This window comes from Neofelis nebulosa, chromosome 9, assembly GCF_028018385.1.
Source record: "Neofelis nebulosa isolate mNeoNeb1 chromosome 9, mNeoNeb1.pri, whole genome shotgun sequence".
Lineage (NCBI taxonomy): Eukaryota > Metazoa > Chordata > Mammalia > Carnivora > Felidae > Neofelis > Neofelis nebulosa.
Genome location: NC_080790.1, coordinates 135,969,495 through 135,992,037, shown reverse-complemented (window position 1 = coordinate 135,992,037; position 22,543 = coordinate 135,969,495). Strand labels below are relative to the sequence as shown.

Genomic DNA, 22,543 nt, shown 5'->3' with positions numbered 1-22,543 from the left:
CGCAGGAACCCCACCCGCGCCCGCCACGGCCCTCCCTGCTGCTTGCTGCGCATGCTCCCTGGCGGCGCGAGCCCTTCGTTGGCTTTCTGGCTGCGACTGCGCATGCGCACTGCCCAGGCAGGCGTGTAACGACTCTCGCCTGCGCATAACGACTCTCACCGACTTGAATTCGCAGCTGAGCACGGCTCGATCGGGTGCGGTCCCACCTCGGGAGGCAAAGTGATGGGCCCGGTAGGGACCCATGTTGGGACCGTGGGACCCGGTTTTCCTTGAAATGGATTTATGGGTTATTTGGGGGGAGGGTGGTATCTAGGGAAAATCGTAGCAGCAGTTTTTCATTAAAAGACATAGTTCTGGTGATCCACCTGTACACCAGATGCGGTGCTAGGCACTGGGTTCAGCTGTGATCAGGGCAAACAAATCTCCTGGCCTTACCAACATTCATAGAGCGGCCTCTTTCTTAATTCTCCTAACCATCCCAGGAGGTTCCTGATGTGGTCATGGCGCTTTAGCAGGCGAGGAGGAAGTGAGGTTCACAGCTCACTCGGGCTATGGTAACATCCCAGCTTGATCACTTGCAAGGATCGCCAGGTTTAGCAAATTGAAATACAGGCCGCTCCGTTAAATTTGAATTTCAGATAAACAACAAATACTTTTTTTTTTTTTTAAAGGATAACTAGGTCCCATGCCATCTTTGGGACATACTCTTACTAAAAGTTTTCCGGCATCCAGTATTTCATCTAGCAATCCTCACAATGGACCACACCCTTGCCTGGCAGATTGGAGATTGGTGAGTCGTGTCTCTCCCCCCTCCCCATCCCCCACCCTCTCTTGAAACCTTTGAGCAGAAGATAGGAATTCCAAAGCCCCAGAGAAGGACTCTTGCTTTAGGGGGAATGGTGCCCTTGAGAGAGAGGACAGTGGGGAGAGACCCTAAAGTAAGGTAGGTCCCAGGCCTCTGGGGGCCTGGTCCTACATGGATGGGAGCCTGAGGGCTTTGCCACAGAAGAGCCACCTGACAGCAGGCCGGCTCCAGAAAATGACTTTATTCCCTCACTTGCTGGGTATTTGATAGTTTTGAAACTAAAACTGCTTTGCTGTCAGAAATGACAATGAACCCCCTCTGTTCATAATGGGCACTGAACTGAGGGCCTTTGTTATTATTATTATCACAAATACTTCCTTACTTCCTGCCCTGAGCTAGGAATTGTCGGGAACCGAGGACACTGCTGTGAACAAGGCAGGCAGAGTCCTTGCCCTTTGGGAGCTCACCATCTAAGGAGAGGATAAATAAGTGAAGGCTTGAGTAATCAAGTTGGCAGGGTGCGTTGAAATCAACAACGCTAAGAGGTAAAAATCATTACCCCCATTTCACCGAGGAAGAAACCGAGGCTTGGGGAGCCATCAGTTGGTGCAAGATTGCACTCTGGTATGTAACAGGGGTGAGAGCGAAATCGTGACCCCGAATTCAAGCTTTTTATCATGGGGACAGGAGGCACCACTACAGGTCTGGCTGGGGAATGTGTAGTGTAATTTGTAGAGGCTTCTCTGGTGATAGAATTACCCCTCTGGCCTCTAATTTATCATCCCCAACGAGGAAGAAACAAAAGGCCTCTGAAGGGAGAGGGCAAGTCAGTGACACCAGCTAGGCTTGTCTGCTGGGAAGTGCCTCTCTCCTGGGACTAGAACCATCTGTCCAGCTGTCTCTGGCTCTCGCGAGGACAGGCCGTTCTGTATCACAGAGCGCTAGGCTCAGCCAGGAGCCGGCGGCCTCACCAGATCTATGAAAAGTCCTGAGCTGGGCCGGGGCACGGGGAGGGGAGGGGATCGACACCGAGAAGGGAACAACCCGTAATAAACTTGGCATTCCTGCAGGGAGAAACCACAAGGGGCAGACTTGAAAGGCCTCGCTGTGTTCCCACCGCGGCAGACCAAAGCGGGAGGCGTTAGCTGTCTTTGCGGGAGGCTTTCAGGTATCCAGCCTGCACTCAGGCGACTTGCCCTGTGCCCACCACCTCCACATCAAAGTCAACTAGCCCAGCCCCGGGGCCCTGCGAGGAAACCAGAGAAACAGATTCCGCCCCTAGCAACAGATCGCAAATGAAACTTGGCAAATGCCCTTTGCGCTTTGCGGGGCAGTCTTGGTATGGGGTTCTGCCTACCTGCTGGCCAGCTGTGCTTGGCACAGGGACAGAGAAGGGTCACAAAGCCGCACTCAAGCTGCTCTTGGGAAAATGAAAAGCTTTCCCCCTACACCCTACTAGTGGGCCTTTCCTCCGAACCCAACCTGACATCCGGAAGCTTGTCTGAGGGCCAGAACCTCCGAGTGGGCTGGAAAGGAGCATTATTCAAGTTAGGCACAATGATTGTAGGGAAGGATGGGGAGGCCTTTCTAGCAAACTGGACAGGAGACGATGCCCCACTTGCTACGTTTAAGCAAGGTGGCTTCTTCAGCAGCTGTAAGTGGATTTTAACATCATATAGAGTGTTGAGGGAAAAAAAAGGTAAATTCCACAATAATGTCTTTATTCGGGGGGCTTTATCAGGTGTTTTTATTTTGTATGTATGGGTTTTTTTTCCGCTTTTAAAAAATTATAAGAAAGATATATGCTTTTCGTAAAATATTTACATAATTCAGAAATTACAAAATGAGAAGCGTTTTCAATTAGCAATAATTGCGCCTCGGATAAACCTCGTCGGCTACAGTACTGCCCCCGCGCAGAGCCTGAAGGTATGAGATGAAAGTGAAAGGCAGCCCCTCTCCCAGCATCTACTCACTGCCTTACCTTCATTTGTCCTACTCCGCACTCTGCATCCTCCGGGCCCTGGAAGGATTCCTTCTCGCCCCGGGGCCTTTGCACGTGCTCTCTAGCAGTTTGGAATGTTTTGTCTTCTTTCTCTCCTACTCTCCGCCCTCCCTCCCCTAAAGCCAGCTTTGCTAATTCTCCTGTATCCTTCAGATGTCCGTCTGGATCTCCCTGGACCACCCCCAAGTCTTGACCCTTGGTGCCCCCTGTCTCCACATGCCTGCATTCCTCTACCCTGTCAACCCCAGGGACTGAGCCCATCCGGGACCCCACAGTTCCACTGTGCCCAGCACACAGAAGGCACTCAGCAGTATTTGTGGAGCGAACGAATGAATGACGCCTTGCGGGATTCTGTCTGTTATCTACTTGTAGTATTTCTGTACGTCTTTCTGCACATGCCCACATAAGCATCCTTTTTTATACGAATAAGACCCTACATTCTCCTGGGATTCTGCCACCGGCCACAATAATAACTGCGGTTTGCTGATGCTCAGACCCTGAGCCGAACTCCATGCACGAAATCTCATTTCCTGCCTTTCGTTGTATGGGGAGAAAGTCGAGGCTCAAAGAAGTACAATCCGAACTGGCTTCACAGAGAGGCATCTGACAAAGCTCTGATCTGATAAGAACAGTGTCTGTGCTGTGAGCTGCTATATCCTATTGCCTCAAAGTCGAGGTCATTTGGTGCTGATGAACGGATTCATTCATTTTTCGTAGGCAGGGTGATTATAGAACAGGATATATGATGTAAAGCCGATCAATACAAGGAAGATGATGCAAACAAGATCAGCAAAATATTCGTGAGCATGTGGGTTATCTTACTGATGAAGGCCTGGAAGTTGTTTGTTTGAGAAAGAGAGTGTGCTGTAATATGTACCCCCGGGGACCCAGCATGAGCTTCTGTGACTCTGGCCAAACCTTCCCATCTACGTCCACCCCCTTCCCAACCCTCCCTCCAGATTATTTGGAAGCAAATCCTAGGCATCGTATTATTTCATCTTAAGTATTTGAACGCGCATCTCTAAAAAATAAGGACTCTTAAAAATAACTATAATCCTGGGGTGACTGGGTGGCTCAGTTGGTTAAGCATCTGACTTCTGCTCAGGTCACGGTCTCATGGTTCGTGGGTTCGAGCCCTGCGTCGGGCTCTGTGCTGACAGCTCGGAGCCTGCAGCCTGCTTCGGATTCTGTGTCTCCTTCTCTCTCTGGCCCTCCCCCGCTCAAGTGCACTGGCTCTCTCCCTCTCTCTCTCTTTCTCTCTCTGTCTCAAAAATAATAAACATTTAAAAACTAAAAAAAAAAATAACCATAATCCCATTTTCATACCAAAAAGAGCATATTTTACAATCATCCTTTAATACTTCCTAATATTCTGTCACTGCTAAAATGTCCCCAGTTATTCCACGAATTGTTTTTATAGTTTCTTCTCATCAAGGTGCAGATAAGGCCCATCCCTTCATGGCTGTTGGCTGATACAGCTCTTAAATTTCCTTAATTCTACACCTTCCCCCCGCCCCTTTCCTTCCTTGCCATTTATTTGTTGAAGATACCGAGTTTTGTCCCAGAGAGTTTCACGCAATTAATAGTTTGTGGTCGCACCCCTGTGGTGTCATTTAACATGTTTTTCTGTCCCTGGTATTTCCTGTAAGTTGGAAATTAGATTTAGGGGCTTGACTGGTCTTGCTTGGACCTTCCTTTCCTTCCTTCCTTCCTTCCTTCCTTCCTTCCTTCCTTCCTTCCTTCTTCCCTCCCTTCCCTCCCTCCCTCCCTCCCTCCCTCCCTCCTTCCTTCCTTCTTCCTTCCTTCCCTGTATATATCATAGGTAGTTTGAAATGTGTATATTTCACTATATTTCAGTCCACTATAACCTCCTAGGCCCTCTATGGCTGGAGCTTCCAGGTTGAGAAGCTCAGAGCTGGCCTGAGCCTCTCATTAACAGAAGGAGAAGCCCAGCCCAGGAGGCAAAGTCACGCTCAGCAAAAACCCTGCAGGGTTCAGAATCCCTCCACAGAAGACCAACCCAGAGGAGGAAATCCAGGGAGCGATTTTGCAGCCACAGTTTCCCTCCACTTCATGGAAGCGTCCTATGGATTTGCAGGGAAGGCTCTGCAGCCTGGCTCCCTCCCGGCTTGCCAGCTCGCAGAGTGGCTTCTGGCCAGGGCCCAGCCTGACTCATCCTCTCTGCTTTTTATTTCTTTCTGCCTCACACCCCAACTGGGCTGCTAATCACTCCCCTCCACCCACTAGTGTGTGTGTGTGTGTGGGGGGGGGGGGGGGGGGGGGGACAATTGCTGTAGCCATGGCCTAGAGGCACCCCACCACAACTGCTTCCCAGCCCTCCTCCAGCATCTAGTCTCTGCTTCATTGGAAAAATCAGTTGACACTAAACAGCGCCTTGCTTTGATTTAAGGAGACTTAAAAAAAATTTTAAAGTAGTTCTCGTCATCCCTCTCTGCCACTCCTTCTTTTATTGTTTGTGTTTCATTCTAAAGCCCTCTTGGCAACTGGTTTTGACAGAAAGAGACCTTTTACCAAAGACCAGAAGGCACATTCAGTGCCCAAAACCAAGGTGATAAAACTCCTAAGGTGTTTTCTCCTCCAGCCCCTTCTTTACTATGCCCGAGTCCATACCAGAGGGCTTCCGGATTTACGTATTGACCTGGATCATCACACACACGCAGACAAGCGCCTCCCTGGTGCCCAGGGCCCTTCTTGACACCAAGATTACAAAGAGGAAGATCACTGGGGCACCTGGGTGGCTCAGCCGGTTGGGCGTCCGAGTCCGACTTCAGCTCAGGTCACGATCTCACGGTTTGTGAGTTCGAGCCCCGCGTCAGGCCCTGTGCTGACAGCTCAGAGCCTGGAGCCTGCTTCCGATTCTGTGTCTCCCTCTCTCTCTGCCCCTCCCCTGCTCACGCTCGGTCTCCCTCTCTCAAAAATAAATAAACATTTAAAAAAATTAAAAAAAGAAAAAAAAGCACGATCACCAAGTGCCACGCACATGTTGCTGGTATTTTGGTGGGGAAGACCGATCATAAAGAGAAAAACGAATACACGACATAGAGTCACTAATGCTGTGTTGCCTGGAAAAGAAATGCCAGTGTTTGGACAGGAAAGAGTGAAGACGTGAACACAGAGAAGCTGACTACTAAGGAAGGGCCAGCCGCAGGCTGGGGGGAGCAGCACACGCCAAGCCCCTCGGGACAGATGGGATCAGAGAGCAAGGCAATGTTGGTGGAGGGTGAGAAGGACAGGAAGGTGGTGGAGAGGAGGGGCCGAGGGCCAGACCATCAGAGGCCTGTCCGCCAGCAGGAGGACTTGGGACTTTGCTATAAGGCAATGATTCCAACTGGGGCAGTTTGCTTCCACGGGACATTTGGCAATGTTGGGAGGTGTTTTTGGCTGTCACAACCTGGGGGGGCGGGGGCGTTGCTACTGGCGTATGGTAGGAAGAGGGTGGCGTTAAACATCCTGCAGGGCACAGGGCAGCCCCCACAGCAGAGAACGAACCTGTCCCTGATGTTAATAGTGCCCAGGCTGAGAAAGCCTGCTGGAAAGGCAGGCGGAGGTCATCAGAGGGTTTAGAGCAAGGGAATGACATAAACTGAATCCAGAAGGGAGAATGGATCCCAGGGAGTGAGGGTGGAGGCAGCCAGACCGGGGATAGGAATTGCATCTGTGCAGGCGGGAGGTTCTCCTGGACCAGGACGCCGTCCTCCAAGATGGAGAGAAGGCACAGGCTTGGGGATGCTTTTCAATCAAAGAAAGAAAGCCATGGTCACACATGTTTTGGAAATGCTGCATGCTCCACCAAGATAGCAGTCTGGTGTGAATCCCACAGCGAGATTGGTTGGGTTCAAACCTTGGCCTTGCCACCTGCTCAGGCTGTGTGATCTTGAGTAAGTGTCTCAACCTCTCTGTGCTTCAGTTTTTTTTTTCACTTCTAAAATAAGACTAAGAATAGTACCTACCTCCCAGGGTCCGTGTGGGTTGATTTGTTAATATGTGTAAATGAGTTCGTATATGCCTGGCACATCGCGGACACTCAACAAACATTACCTGTTATTCGAGCGCGTCCCCATTAAGGGTGCCACCATGTGTGTCCACAAATGCAAGGCTGTGCATAAAAATCTTACTGAACCCGTGTAACCCGCATTTGCCAAACTTCCGTTTTTCGTGCCTCTTCCTCAGCGACACGCAGAAAACCAGAAATCCATAGAACGTTTTAAAATCTGTAGAAATTTTAAAAAACGGCTATCCTGAGATGTAAGTCAGCCGGCATGAAATCCACCCTCCCAAAGTTCACAGGGTACGTTCACAGAGCTGTGCAGCCATCGTCCCGATCTACTTGGAGAACATTTTTGTGTCCCTCCACCCGCCCCCCAAGAAACCCCCCGTCAGTCACCTCTCTCTCGTTGCCCCCAGCAACCTTCCGTGTTTATGGAGCTGCGTGTTCTGGACAATTCACGTAAATGCAATCCTACAACAAGGGGCCTTGTGTGACTGGCTTCCTTCACTCAGCGTGTTTTCAAGGTTCGTCTATGTGTGTCTGTGCTTTTTCTTCTTCCTGGCCAAGTAAATGTCCCACTGTATGGAGAGCACCATTTTGGTTTGCCCGTTCCTTACTTGGTGGGTGTTTAGGTGGTTTCCACCTTTAGGAATGACGTCGCCACGAACATTCCCGTACAAGTTTCCACATGGATGTATGTTTGCATCGCTCTTGGGTCCAGACCTCGGACTGAAGTGGCCGGTGCGCGCGCGGCATTTTGCAGAAGAGGGCACTCTCGGAGATGGGTAGGTGCCGTCATTTTTGTCTGCCCTGCCAATTTCCTTCCTCCTCTTTCCTTCCTGCGCCCCCTCACCCCACTCCCCTCACCCCCTCCACTCTCTTCACCATCCAGGGTGCAGGTCGGAACTTTGCCACTTCGCAGATGTGTGGTCTTGAGCAAGTGATGTGCACTTCGCTAAGCCTCCGTTTTCTCCTCTGTAAAGTGGGAATCGGACGAAAGGAGGCGGTTTGTGGAAAGCGCTCGCTCTCGTGTCTGAAGCCGGTATTGTGAGACCTTACTGAGAGAAGTTTCCTACCTTGGTAGACGTGGTTGCAAACGTGTAAAGGGTTCCTGGGCTTGTCTCTGAACAGGACGCGGGACATGCACCTCCTCACCTCTGCCGGCTTTTGCCAAACGAATCTCTGAAGTGACCACCCCGATGTCACTCCCCTCCTTGTCCGTGTCCTTGTCTTTTTTCCTTTTTGCCTTTCGGAGGGTGTGAAAAGGTGTGACTTTACGATTTTGATTTGGGTGCCTGCCACTTCCCTGGGACTGTTTAGCACCTGCAGACACCCTGTGAGGCAGACGCTGATCTCCTCCCCATCCTGCAGATGAAGAAACCAGCTTGGAGAGGTGAAGGGCTGGCCCGCGAGTTTGGAGCTCGGACGGGCTGGCTCCGATGCCTGGGCTCCCTGCCTCCGCTTCACTGGGCCTCCTGTGAGCCCGGCGCTGGCAGATAAACACGAGCGAGACCTCGCGGTGACTAAGACCATTAAGAAATCTAAGAAACATGTGCATCCTTTCATTCGACAAATATTTATTGAGCATTTACTCGGTGCCAGGCTCTGCAAACAAAATAAAGTCCCTGTCGCCAGGGCTAGCAGTCCAGCGGGGGAGGGAGAGAGAATAAATCTGTACCGTCACGTAAGCTCTGCGAAGAAAAACAAAGCAGCGTTAAGGAGCTGGAGAGGGAGAGGGGCGCTGTTTCTGTTGGGAGGTCGAGGAAGTCTCGTCAAGGAGGTAGCATTCGTACAGAAACATGATGAAGTGGGTCGTGAGCCACACGGGCACCGGCCAGGAGAGCTGTTTGGCGGGAGGGGATAGCACATTCGGGCTTTGAAGGAGCACGCGGTTGGGATGTTTAAGGAGCTCGAGAATCCTCCAGCTGGCCTCCCAAGATCCCCGCCCTCTGCTTATTCATCCAAACATGAATCTAGGTGCTGCCGCGCGCGGACTTTGTGTTTGTAATTAAAGCCCCAAGTCAGTTGCCCTTGGGATACAGAGGGAAGATGGGCACATCTGACCTCGTCAGGGGAGCCCCTCGGAGGCAGAAAGGCTGGAGGCCGGAGGAAATGTCAGAGGGCCTGGAAGCCGAGAGGATTTGATGTGCTGTGGCTGGCTGAGGTACACGGGACCGTGACATGGTGGCCTCTGGGAGCTGGGAGCGTCCCCGGGGCTGAAAGCCGCCAAGGAGATGGGGGCTGCAGTCCTGCAACCACGAGGAACAGATTCTGCCAATGACAGGAATCAGCTTGGCGGGGCGCCCCGGGGGCTCAGTCGGTTAAGCGTCCAACTTTTGATTTTGACTCAGGCCATGATCTCACCGTTCACGAGTTTGAGCCCCATGTCGGGCTCTGTGCTGACGGCTCGGAGCTTCCTTGGGATTCTGACTCCCACTTTACCCCTTCCCTGCTCAAGCTTACACACTCTCTCTCAAAGTAACTAAATAAACTTTTTTTTTTTTTTTTTTTTTAAAGGAATGAGCTTGTAAGAGAACCCTCAGCTGCAGGAGAGAGTGCAGCTGGCCAACACCTTCCCTGCAGCCTGAGCGAAGGACCAGCCACGCTGTGCCGCACTTCCAAGCCACACAACCGTGAGCTCGTAAAAAGGTGTTGTTTTAAGCTCCCGAATTTGAGTCGTTCGTCACGTGGCACAGAAAACGGATATAGAGGTCGCGTAACTACCACCGGGTGAAGCCCAGGAGGTGACAGGCCAGACCCTGCAGGGCCATCGGCCGCGGGGAGGACTTTGCATTTGTGCTGAGGGACCCAGAAGACCACGCCAAGTGCGTAACTCTCAGACGTCCTCGCCCTCTGTTCCCCCTGGCCCTTCTCTCGTTTTCCATCCTGCCCGGTTTTCATTCCATCGCCACCCCCTACCTCCGTATATCTGTCTACCGAGGTGTGTTTGCGGATCGCCCGGGGCACTGTTGATTGTGAGTGACGGGAAATCTCACAAATTATTTAACCCCCAAATCCGGGGACTTCAGGAACGGCTGGATCCAGGAGCTCAAGGATTACTTTCAGAAGTCTGCGTCTTTCCCTCCCTCCCTCTACCTTGCTGTCTTCTGCCTTGTCTTCTGCCTCACCTTCATTCTCTGGCAGGCCCTCCCCACGTGGTGGCCGAGAGGACCACCAGCAGTTGGGAGTCGCAGCCTGTCACCTTAACAATCCAGTCAGAGACCCCACCTTTCCACATGGCTCCCCTAAGAGTCCTGGGATGACCTGGAAAGGCGCAGCTTGGGTCACATGACCGATGCAGAACCAATCACAAAGGGCGGGGGAAGGGGACCTGCAGAGAGGAGGCCTCAGCCCCATACCTGTTCCTGGATGTGGGGCTGGGGGGGGGGGGGTGCGGGGTGGGGAGCAAGGGGCCTGCAGGGCTACCTTGAAAGCCCCCGGACTGAGAAAGGGGAGGGGTGGTCCTTTGGGGCCTTTCGGGGGGGGGGGTCACTGGGGTGCGGTGGATAGCGAAAGGCGGGGAGGCGCCGCGGGGGCCCGGGTGCCGTGGGCGATACGGCTTCTGCAGGGAGACTCCAGCCCACCCTGTGTTCGCTCCCGCCCCGGTCGTGGGGCCCTCGCTTCCCCCCTCGTTATCTCTGCATCCTATTAGATCCTGGCACAGGCAGCGGGCGGAGGTGGAAACGCCACGCCAGCCTGCCTTTGCCCCGGTTGTTTACCGGGGAAATAAATAGAGAAAGAAACTCGGCAGAACAGATGCTCGGACCGACGCAGAGGCCCTGGGAGGCTCGTGCGGCGGAGTCGTCTTCGTAAACAGACGCCGAGAGGAGCAGCCCGGAAAGTCTGTCCAAGCTCCAAACAAACGAGGACCCGGAGCCAAGCGTGAGGCCAGCTGGAAGGTCCCAGCCAGGGAGGGAGAGCCCTGGGGTGGGGGCGGTCCAACAGGACGCCCAGCCCTTTGCTCTCGCGTGGGGGCGGGGGATTGGGGGGGGGGTGGGGGGGGGGCGGGGGAGGGGCGCCAACGCCGGTATCTTCCTCTTGCTGCTTTTTAAACGCAGTGTTGGAAACAGGGCTGGGAGGGCAGGTGTGCTGGTTGGCTCGGAGACCCTCCCCTCCCCAGACACCAGCACGCACTGTGCTTGGCCTGACAGTGGCCTGTGAGGACGTGATGGGTGCCCCTCCCCCTGCCCCCCAACCCCGTTCTGCCGCTGCAGCTACACCAGCCTCCAGGGCCCCCTGGGCTGTTCCGGAAGTACACCAGTTCGCTCCTGCCTCAGGGCCCTTGCACCTGCTGCTCCCCCCCCCCCCCAGCCCCAGCCCCACTCTTCCCACACACGGTCCTGCGCCTTGCTCCCTCACTTCCTTTAAGCTTCTGCCCCCTTAAGTCATAGGACTTTGGATGAGGCTTCGTTATGCGGCGGCTAGCAACCCCCGACTCCGAGTCTGCGCGCGCGCGGTGAAGGTTCACCTCTCACACACACTCCCCATCCCGTGTCATGGCCTGGGGGGCGCTGTTGGTCACTCAGAGCCCCAGGCTGACCCAGGCGCCTCTATTTGTATTTTCACGGTCACCGGAGCTGTGGGAAGTCACGCAGCGGCTCTGCAGTTCCTCCCAGAACCGGCACCTGTCCCGTGTCTTTGGCCAAAGCAAGTCACGAGGGTCCGGAAGACATTTGGGGAACAGCTCCGTGTTACCCTGTTCCTGAGACACCCTGTGTCTGTGCCCCCCCCCCCCCCCCCGCCGTGCCCTGGTTCTCTGCTGCGCCCCTCCCTACGTGCCGTTGGCTACAGCTAGTTGCTTGTTATTTCCTTCTCCCCCTAAAATCTAGGCCCCCGGAGGGCGGGCTCTGTCTGCTTCTGTTCGCTACTATACTGCAGCACTTAGAACACTGCCTGGTATACAGTAGGCACTCAATTAACATTTAGTCGAGTCGATCATAGTAGGATGGAGAGTTAATGTCTAAGGATGCTTACTGGGGGTGGGCACCATGCTGAGTGCTGTTCGTGGGTCGACTCCTTCATCCCTATCTCGGGCCTAGGGGGAGGCAGGGCTGCCGTGACCCCCGTTTTCCACGCATGGACACTGAGGCTCAGAGGGGTCAAGACACTTGCCCGAGGCCACACAGCAAGTTAGTGGGCAGAGCCAGCCTCCTGACCTCTGAGAGGTCCCGCTGGGCCCAACTCCGTGTGATCGGGGTGGAGAGTCACCGCACCGGCTGGATGTCCTGTGTGTGCGGGGACGGGGCCGCGGGAGCACGTGCAGAAGGCAGGGTCACAGTGGCAGTGGCTTCGTCTTTATCGCTCGCCGGGTACTGCGCTTAGTGGGGCACATCCCATTTCATGCTTGCGAACCCCCCCTCCGCTCCTTCCTGGCCCCTCTCACCTGCGTGAGACTGTGACTAGGAGCCTCCGTTTGCCCATCTGTAGAGTGGGGGTGACCATCGTAGCTGCCTGACGGGGTTGTGAGGCTAAAATGCACCGACAGCGTGAAGTGTTCGATACACGGGAGGAATCCCGGTTTCTGAGACCTCGTAGTGGCACCGAGCGTCCGTCCTAAAACATTCGGCGTCTGCAGGAGTCGGCACGTTCATTGCCTCGCTGTTTGCAAAAGCAAGAACGTTGCAAACACTCAAATATTCTCCGGTACTTGGTGGACTCGACCAGCGTTTTCCAGACACACAGCGGAAACGCGGGAGGCCGATGGTGGGCACGGGTACCAGCTGGGTACGCTTCGGGGGGAAAGCCGCGTGTGTCCCATAATCCCACTTCAGTAGATTATACTTTTGCCTTCTGTATTACACATTTCTGAAATGTTTAAACGGTTTATTTTATTTCTTTTTTTCACAGAGAGAGAGTGAGCTGGGGGGTGAGGGAACAGAGGGAAGGAGAGGAAGAGAATCCCAAGCAGGCTCCCCACTCAGCACAGAGCGTGACGCGGGGCTCAGTCTCGCGACCCCGGGAATCACGACCTGAGCCGAGATCAAGAGTCGGGCGCTCAACAGACTGTACCTCCCAGCCGCCCCTGTTTGGGTTTTTTTTGTTTTTTTTTTTTTAAGGTAGGGATTATCTTGTAGTGAGGGCAAATGGGAAAGTGTTGTGAGCCTCACATCATGCAAGTCAGTGAGGACCTGGGTATTGAAACTACCTTGAAAACTACCTCTCTTTATTAGGGCGGGAAGCCTTTCCCGCAAGCTGACGGTACGCAGGCCCCTGAGTCTCATCTGCCAGGATGGGGCATCAGCCAGACCAGAGTCTGAGTTTGTGCTCATATTGACCTACATTCTCATCACAACTCAAAGATGATGATGTTAATATTCACAGTGAAAGCAGTAGTAATAATGACAATTAACGTTTACTGAGTGCTCACCCTGTGCCAGGACCTGTTCTCAACCCTTTAGATGCATCATCTCATTTAATCCTTCAACAGCCTATGAGGTAGGTAGGTAGCCACGCCCATCTTACAGATAGAGAAACTGAGGCCCAGAGAGATTGATAATTTGCCCGAGGTCACACAGCTAATAAGCGGCAGAAGTTGGTGAGGACCCAGGCACTCCAGCCACAGAGCCTTTGCGAGGAGCCCCCAGACCTGGAGTGAACTGTGTCTGCATCTGGGAGGCTGGGCTACTCTGAGGGAGGTTTTCTTGTTTCTGCTCCCATCTGCCGCATCTCGAATGGACCTTTTATTTACTTACTCATTTGTTTTCATGTTTATTTATTTATTTTTGAGAAAGAGAGAAAGAGAGGACAGGGGAGGGGCAGAGAGAGAAGGAAAGGCGGAATCCCAAGCAGGTTCCGCACCGTCAGCGCAGAGCGCGACGCGGGGCTCGAACCCACGAACCGTGAGATCATGACCTGAGCCGGACTTAAGCGTCGGATGCCCAACCGACTGGGCAACCCAGGCGCCCCTTGAATGAATCTGTTAAACGAGATGCCCCATCCACCCCTTATCCGACGCAGCAGCAACGGAAGCCGTTGGTCACCGGAAGGCTCGTGGTTGTGGGGCCATCACCTGCGAGGTTGTCCACCCAGATGTGGTGACTGCTCTCCTCGGCCTGCCGCCCTGCTGCTCTCTTTCCAGAATCTACCTTGTCTGGACCACATGCTAATGAGCTAACTGAGAAGGTCTGACTTACTGGCAGCGTTTCGTAATGAAACCCACTTGCTCCATAGAAGAGCTGGCACGGGCAAAGAGACCTGAGTGACAGGACCGTGTGTGGATGCCAAGCGGCGTTGGGACCGTTTAGTTCAAGGGGTTGTCCGGGTGCCGGCACCACCTCCACACGCGCGACTAACGACCGCGCCAAAGCGTGTGGGTGTGGTTTTCGAGGTAGTCGGGAGACGCGGCGTGGGAGGCAGGGACGAGGGGCCGACTCCCCTCGGGCCACGGGGGACGGCCGCACCCCACGCGGACGAAGCGCCAGTGGGCTCAGCACCGGCCCGCGAGCGAGGGGAGCCTGGCGATGCCCTTCCGAGGGGACCACGGTCAGACCTCCACGCCCCGCTTGCGCTGCTTGTATTCGGCAGCGAATCAAGAGTTGCCCAAAACAGCAGCAATGAAGACTTTAAGAACCCCCCTCCCCTCCCCCCCAGCTCCCTGAAGGAAGTTGTCACATCTGTGTGTGACGCCTAGAGCTGCAGCAGCATCTTGTGACCGCGAGGGGACAGCCCCACCTGCGGTCGATGGGGGAGAGCAAAAAGAGCCCGGACCCTGGAAGAGTTCCCAGGGACGCTGGTGCCGGGTGGGACCGCCTACCAGCGGCCGTCACATTCGGCGAGAAAAAGCCACTTCCTCATCGTTTGATCCACTTCTATGTAGGTAGTCTTTTAATGTTTGTTTTTGAGAGAGAGAGAGAGCAAGAGAGAGAGAGAGAGCAAGAGAGAGCGCGTGATTGCGGAAGAGGCAGAGAGAGAGGGAGACGGCATCCCAAGCAGGCTTCTCGCTGTCAGCACAGGGCCACGGACAGTGAGATCGTGGGCTGAGCCGAAATCAAGAGTCAGATGCTCAACCGACTGAGCCACCCAGGCCCCCGGTTTGATCCACCTTCAGTCGACTGCCCCGGGCCCTCTTGTCAGACGTACTCTCGCCTACGGAACGGTCCCCGTGTCGCAGACCCACTGCGAGAATTAAGTCAGGCGAGGAGGCTTGTGAAGCTCCGAGCCAGTCCCCCGTCCTGTGGTGTCGGATACGCGTCAGCCCCACGTGGCTGGAACTCGAAGCCCTTCCACATCGCCACCGCGATGACACGAGGGTGAGTCAGAGGCCCTCACGGAGCACGGGCCACGTTCACGGCTCCAGTTCGCACGCGAGGTTGGCGCTCCGCTCCGTCCCCGTCCCCGTCCCCGTCCCCGTACGGGGGCATCGGAGGCGCTGGCTGATAATCTTCATCTTACACACCAGGAAGCTGAGGCACAGAGAGGGTGAGGAACTTGCCCCAGGCCCCCAGCAAGAACGCACCGGAGCTGGGGCTCGAACCAGGCCTGCGTCCCGAGCTCCAGCGCGAGACCGCCCTGCCCGGTCCCGTCCCCGGTGGAGGCACTCCTGTAGGACCCGCGAGCCCTGCACAGGGACCTCGCCCTCCGCTCCTGGACGTCCCCAGCTCAGAGCTTCCACTCGTGTCTCGCCTCCTCCCTGTGTCTGCTTGGTCCCGAGGCGCTCCCCGGGGAGGCGGGCAGAGCCAAAAAACCCTGGCTCGCCTGCCTTGCTAATAGAACTAGAATGTTCTTGTCGAGATGGGTTTCTTTTGGGGATGGCCAAGCAAGCCACGTACTCAGCTGCTAGAGGCAGAGGACAAACACGATGTGTCATCGGGGACTCGGCCACGGCAGCTGACACTTGTCCCTCGCTCTCCGGGGCCGGCTGTGCGAGGAGGAGACTGTTCTTAGGCCAAATCCAGCATCGCCGGGGGAGTTTTCATAATTGCTGATCACTCCGGGCTTCCCTCCCACGTTCCTGTCACTTCCCTTCTTCTCCCGAGGGGACTCGCAGGGTCAGCTTGCAGACCTCAGTCGCTGGGACGTCACAGCCCCTCACCCTGTGGGGAGGGGGCCCTGGCGGTCTTCTCTGCTCCCTTGACATCTCCTGCTTCAGGGAATCCCACAGACTGGGCGGAATCTGTGTCAGAAAGCGTTTCTGTTTGCTCTTGAACATGATCCCCGGCTCTCTGTGGGTTTCCTTGGCCAGCGTCAACCTGGAGGGCCGGTTCCCTCTGGAGCGCTAGACCCGGACACTAGTAACATCGCCTCCGAGCTCCCTCGGGGCTGCAGCGAAGGGAGAGAAGCCGGGAGGCGGCCGCTGGGTCCCATCAGCCACGGCGCCGCGGCCCGCGGGCGCGGGTGCGGGTGACAGCATCCTGCAGGACGCGGCTCGTGTGCCTTATGACTCAGTGTGGGAGATAATTGCACACAGATCTGTTTTCTTTTTCTCCTTATCTGGTTATCTGCAGCTCCAAGATACCCACCCTTCCCTGCACGATTTGCCATCAGGCAAATGTCTGTTTTGTTGTGTGCTTGTAAATCCCTGTGTTGATTTTCTCACTGCGTCCAGCCGCTGTGGCTTGTGGCGGGGAGGGGCACGTCTGCATTTTGGCCCCCTTGGACATCCCGTCTTGGGGGTCTAGCTTCTTCTGTGCTAGTCACAGATGGATGACATCATATTTTGGGTTGTGCCGATATTTGACGACTCAAGAGTAGGCGGAATACAGGATTCCAGGTGGGCGGCTGGGGGCTGGGGGCCCCCGTCCTCACGTGGTGCCTTAGGCTGTGAAAGCCAGAGCGAGCAGGTGTGGTCTAAGGATTCTGCCTCCTGGGTCAACCCCATCAACCGTCTCTCTCTCTCTCTATCGCCATTTCAAGCCCCCTCGTATAACTTTCCCTGCTACGAGATGGCACTGAATTTGACCAGAGTGTGACCAAGTCACAAATACATTCCCTCTGGAAATGTCCTCACTGTGCCTCTCCTTCTAGAAAGTCCACTTTTTCAAACAAACCAGAAGTCATTCCCTTTTCAGCTCCTGTCTTTCTCCCGTCCTTCGGGCTGTTGGTTCGTTTTTTTCTTCCTACCGCCAGTTGGCATTAGATCCCATCTGATCGTGCCTCTGACTTCCGGTTTGCTGCGGTTTCCTCCCACCGCGATGGCAGCATGGGGACAGATGCAAACCTGATGGGTGCTCCGCCCTCTGTGTCGAGAACTGTACCCCCGGGCAGTGCAGGAACTCAACCGGTACTTGGGGATCCATTGCATGGAGCCACTCACTAAATGCGAATCGGTGACAGTCCCGTGGTGCACGTGGGGCACCGAGGTCAACTGTGACGAGTTGGGGACGGGTGAGGTGCTGTGCTGTATACGTGTTGCACACCCGTGACCGTGTTGAACGGGGGGGGGGGGGGGCGCCGGGGCAGTCAGCGAGCGGGGCTCTGCGGTCCTTCCGTCTGGGTTCAATTCTGGCCCCAGTTCCCGGTACATCCCTGCCCTTGGGCAGGTTGCTCAGGCCCCTCTGGGTCAATTTCCTCATCTGTAAATCCCCCCCGTCCGGGGATGATGTTAGTACCTATCTCACCGGGACGTTGTCCAGATTAAATAAGGTAATGCGTGCAGCTCACTTAAAAGGTGCTCCGTGCGGGGTGTGGGCTCAGCAAAGACAGCCGTTACTAATCCTTACAGCAGCCCTACTAAGCGGGAACCACTATGATCCCGACTTAGCGGACTGGGAAACTAAGCAAGCTCATAAGCTGACGGAGCGAAACAACACCCACCCTGTGCTCGGCGAGTCTGCGTTTAATATGGGACAAACGCACAAAAAACTCGGCTCTGCATCGCATTGTGCTTAAGAAAAGAAAAGAAAAGAAAAGAAAAAGCCAGATGCAGGCAAGGTGCTTCAGATCCCATTCCTTATGGAAGGGCAGGTTCCAGAGCCCACGCTCGGGTCACAGCGCTATATGCCGTGGCTTCTGGGACGCCTTGGCCTGAGTTCCGTGTCGTTCGAAGAAAATCCCCGGTTACGCAAGCACATGGGCCGCCGGGGTGGGGCCTCAGGAACAGGCAGCGTTACGCACGTGACGCAAATGGGCAGCTTGAAGACGGCTCTGTGAGTGGAAGAGGCTCGTCACAACCCAGCGGCACCTGCAGGGACGGGTTGGGCTGAGCCTGCTGTTGCTTCACGGGTTGGCTCGGTGACGGGGCTGCCCCGTGGTCTCCGGCCCACGTCTGCTGACTGACGCTGCCCCGTTTCTGCTGTAAGGGCGCTGAACCTGGGCGCCGAGAAGACGCCTAGCGGGGTCCCCAGGTGCTGCTCATGCCCGGAGCTCAGCTGAAATGCTCCTTGCGAGACCAAAGAGCAGCTCCACGCCCTGAGTAGCAAGCTGAGACCTGTCTTACCCTGAGGGCCTGTGAGGGGTAGTCATTACCCGGCCTGGCCTTTGAATCTTGCCGATGGTGGTATTTATATTCTTAAAACGTGGCTGAGCAGACAGCCCTTTCCTTGGGGAGTTAAGTCATCAGCTAACAGCGGCTGCAAATGGCCCCACGGAGACTGCCAGGGAGAAGGTTGAAGGTCACCGATGGCTCCGGGCGTCCCTGGGCCACACGCGGGGAACGGGAAGAAAAGGTTAGCCGTAGTAGTCACGTGCCATGCGTCGTGCACGACTTGTGTGTAAGACGACTCATGAATAGGAAGTATTATCCCCATTTTACAGAAAAGCAAACTGAGTCTCAGAGAGGTGAAGTCATCTGCCTAGGTCACACAGCTGGGATGCTGGATGTCTGAAGTCTGGGATATCTGATTCCAGATTCCATACTCTCACCCTCAGTTGACTCACGATTCTTCTGTTTCGGGAAACAGGGAAGAAGACGGCCTCAGGAGAAGAGGGAGGAGACTGTGAGGGAACAGGAGAATCGGAGGAAGAAAGGGGCGCCGGTGTTGGGGAGTGAGGTCGGGTGGCCTTGATGATTTGCACAGGCCTCCCAGAGGAGCCCCAGCCTGTCCGGCAGGAGCGGCAGCTTGCAGCCAGCCACAGAGCTCCAGGAAGAAATCGAGGGGGTGTGGCCACAGAAGCCACTTCAAAAGCAACCCCGCGCGTTCTGCCTCTGGTGTCAGGACACTTAGGTTGCAAGTGACAGAAAAGCTAATCAAGCCGGCTTAACAGAAAAACAGAAAAGCAAACATGGGCTCCCTCAACTTAAAAGTGCAGAGTAGATGACTTCAGGAACGGCTGTGTCCAGGCGCTCCAACAAAGCTGCTCTCTGTGTTGTCTGCTTTTTCAGGCAGGCATTCTCCAAGGAGGATGGAAGTCAGCAGCCCCAGGCTTGTGTCCAGTGCTTTTGCAGGGGGGAGGAAGTGGCTCCTTCACAGGAGTTCCAACAGAAAGTCTGGGACGGAGTGGCACTGAGAAGGACTAACGTTGCCTGGGTCACGTGCCCATTCCTGAACCAAGCACTTTGGCCACAAGGGGATGAGATGCTCTGATTGGCTCGTCCGTCCGTATGCAGAACCAGAGCCAGCCCCGCCAGAGCTGCCTGGACCGGGGAGGGTGCGTCTCCAAGAGAAATTTCCAGAGAAAAGTGTTAAGCATACTGAGGAGCGAAGACGGAAACCTCGGATGTCCTCTACCAAGCTTTCTTTTTATTTGTCTTTTCAATTTTATTATTTTTTAATTTTTCAAAATGTTTTTATTTATTTTTGAGAGAGAGAGAGACAGAGAGACAGAGCGTGAGCAGGGGAGGGGCAGAGAGAGAAGGAGGCACAGAATCGGAAGCAGGCTCCAGGCTCCGAGCCGTCAGCACAGAGCCCGACGCGGGGCTCGAACCCACGAGCCGGGAGATCACGACCTGAGCCACAATTGGACACTTAACCGACTGAACCACCCAGGCGCCCCTTGATTTTATTTGTAAGTAATCTCTATACCCAACAGGGGGCTCGAAGTCGCAACCCCGAGATCCAAGTCGCACGCTCCACTGACTGAGCCAGCCAGGCTCCCCAAGCTTTTTCTTAGTATAGTGACAGCACTCGTTCATCACCACCCTGCGACACTTGTCACTGTTATCACCACCCTGGCTACAGTAACTACCCAGACCCCCGACTGCTTGCGTGCTTGAGTCTCTTATAAACCACACGGCAGGACGCCCTTCCGCGGGTTATCTACCCCACCCCCCTGCACGTACCTTCGACAATATTTTCTCTTCCGTTTCCATTTCGTTCTTTTCTCTCTTTTTTAAATTTTACCTTTAAAGAGAGAGCGAGAGGGAGTGCAGGGCAGGGGGGAGGGACAGAGGCAGAAAGAGAGAGAGAGAGAGAGAATATCCCAAGCAGGCTCCACGATCCGCGCAGAGCCTGACCTGAGGCTCGATCCCACGACCCCAGCATCATGACCTGAGCTGAAATCAAGAGTCGGACGCTCAACCGAGTGAGCCACCCGGGCGCCCCCTCCTCTGTTTATAAAGTAATACGTGACCGTGTTGGAAAATACAAAGAATCTCACGCTCAGAGGAAGCCATTCATAGTCCATTCCAGAGTTTTTTCCATGTACTATAGGTACTTTTTCTGTAATTATAAGGTCATTTGATGTGTTAAGTTGTGTGCGCTGCTCCTTCCCGTTAGTAGCTTAGCCATTTCTCTGCCTCCTTAAAAGTCCTTTGTAAAGACCATGGTGGCCGAGGCCCTGAGCCTTGCGCCCCACGCCGCGGCCAGCAGGTCTGGGGACAGGGATTAGCGGCCGCACCAGGACCGCGTCGGGCGAGCTGCGGAAAAGCGGTTCCCGGATAGGAGGAGTGCTTCTGCTTCGAGCAGATGGGAGGGTAGCTGTTCGACTGCGTCGGGAAGCTGGCGCTGGGGCACTGGATTCAGACGAGGCGGATCCTGACCTGTGGGATGACGGGGCACAAGCCACCCCTGTGGGGTCAGCGGGGAGCCTCCTGGGCGTCTGAGCTCCTGCTTCGGGGCGGTGAAAACCACAGGATTGTCCTGATTGAAGGTGCGGCCTCAGTGCAGCCACGCAAAGCGAGCAGAGTCACAAGATTCATTATTTACAGGTGCCAGGACCGGGGGGAAGCGCAGTCACGAGCGAGCAGGGTCGCGAGCACTTAGTACTTCTAAGGTGGTTGGGGCGGAGGTCGCGAGCTTCTCGTGAGCCCGACTCCAAGAGGTTGTATTAAAAGGGGACTCGGGAAAAGCAAAGCAGAGACCGATGGCGAACCCTAAACTCAGACGCATCTAAATGTCCAGACTCGGCGTGAGCAGGGTTGTCGTTCTATAAGTGACCAGGGCGGCGTCTCAGAAAAATAAAAGTTGTTTTCCTCATCACGATCGGGCTCCTTCCCTGGTGCCTACCTCCAGCCTTCCTCCCGGCTAGAAGATGCACCATCAACTTTTCCGGCCGCCTTGACTGCCGTACTCCCGTGAGGCTGTGTCCTTGTGCTGTCCCCCATCACATGTCCTCTTGTGTTTCCTGGCCGGGGCAATTTTATCTCGCTCTCCCGTCTGACCGCAACATCACGTGTGGCTTTGGCCTGCCTTGTCTTAGGCTTGTCTGGACACATGTCCACCTACCCCTGGAGGCTGGACCTTATTTCAGTGGCTGCTTGATGAGCGTCTACCTGGGGGAGGGGGGGTGAGGGGGCACTGAGCTCCATGCTGAAGATACTGTGAAGAATAAGCAGACCTGGTCCTGCCCTTGGGAAGTTTACAGTCTAGACTGGTGGACAGACGTCATCAGTCACACAAAATAACGTGAAAGTGTTCTAGACCTTGAGGGCATGTTTAATGGGGGAGGGGGGCCGGCGGCAGGGGGAGTGTTTGAATCAGGGAAGATTTCATGGAGGAGGTGATACCTGAGCTGAGTTCTGAGGGGGTGTTATCTGGTCCAAGAGACAGAGAAGAGAGACCGAGGCAAAAGGAGCATGTGCAAATGCCCTGGGGGAAGCATGGTGACCTCAGAAGGGGGGGTGGGGCTGGAGAGCTGGGGTGGGGGATGGGGGAAGGCGGACAGTAGGGGAAGGGGGCCGGAGAGGACCATGGGCAAAGGCATGCCGCGCCTTGGGGGCCCGGTGACAATTTTGATCCCCGTTCTAAGAGCAATAGTGAGGTAGGGATTGGAATGATCAGAATGACATAGTATCAGTGAAGCATTACAGTGTGTCAGTGGAGTATCAGCAGACAATGAGGGTGGGCCGTTCCATTATGGTCACTGTCTTCTGGGGCAAACCTGTCTCTTTCGCCACTGACCCAAGTAGCACATCTACCAGCTTTTTGATCCAGGCATCTGAGCGGCTTTTCAATGTCAAGCATGTATCCACTCATTCGCTCGCTCATTCATTCATTCAAAATACGGGCCGAAGGGTGCCTGCAGGGCTCAGTTGGCTAGGGGTCCGGCTCAGGTCATGATCTCGTGGTTCATGGGTTCGACTGCGCTGACAGTGTGGAGCCTGCTTGGGATTCTCTCTGTGCCCCTCTCGACCCTGTTTGTGCTCTCTCTTCCTCAAAATAAATAAATGAACATTAAAAAACCAAAAATACCGCTTGAGGTCCCTTCATGCGTCCGGCACTGGTGAAGTTCAAGCAGGCATCTCAGGATATAGAAGAGGCTCGAGAAACATTTGTCGGACGACAGAGTGAACCTCTCAAGAGCAGTGACGTTCTTGGATGTTGGCGGCTTCGTGTTGTGATGGCTTCAGCCCATCGCGCGTTGAAATTCCAGCTTTTACATTTTGTAAAAACAGTAACTTGTATAAAAAGAT

The 22,543-nt window shown here is 54.8% G+C and overlaps 2 long non-coding RNA genes and 1 other non-coding gene across 4 annotated transcripts; 2 read left to right on the top strand and 1 right to left on the bottom strand.

Moving 5' to 3' along the window:
- Positions 1-8: 8 nt before the first annotated feature.
- Positions 9-10,179, top strand: LOC131485988 (uncharacterized). 2 transcript variants are annotated; one of them, XR_009249121.1, is made up of 4 exons: positions 9-231; positions 672-790; positions 1,876-1,973; positions 9,334-10,179. It is a non-coding gene; the product is annotated as an uncharacterized LOC131485988 (long non-coding RNA). The 2 variants fall into 2 exon arrangements; XR_009249120.1 differs by lacking the exon at positions 1,876-1,973.
- LOC131486491 (U4 spliceosomal RNA) lies at positions 2,581-2,726 on the bottom strand. The gene has a single exon (XR_009249377.1). It is a non-coding gene; the product is annotated as a U4 spliceosomal RNA (small nuclear RNA).
- Positions 10,180-11,271: 1,092 nt separating the features above from the next.
- LOC131485985 (uncharacterized) lies at positions 11,272-17,669 on the top strand. The gene is made up of 2 exons (XR_009249119.1): positions 11,272-15,065; positions 15,215-17,669. It is a non-coding gene; the product is annotated as an uncharacterized LOC131485985 (long non-coding RNA).
- The last annotated feature ends 4,874 nt before the right edge of the window (positions 17,670-22,543 follow it).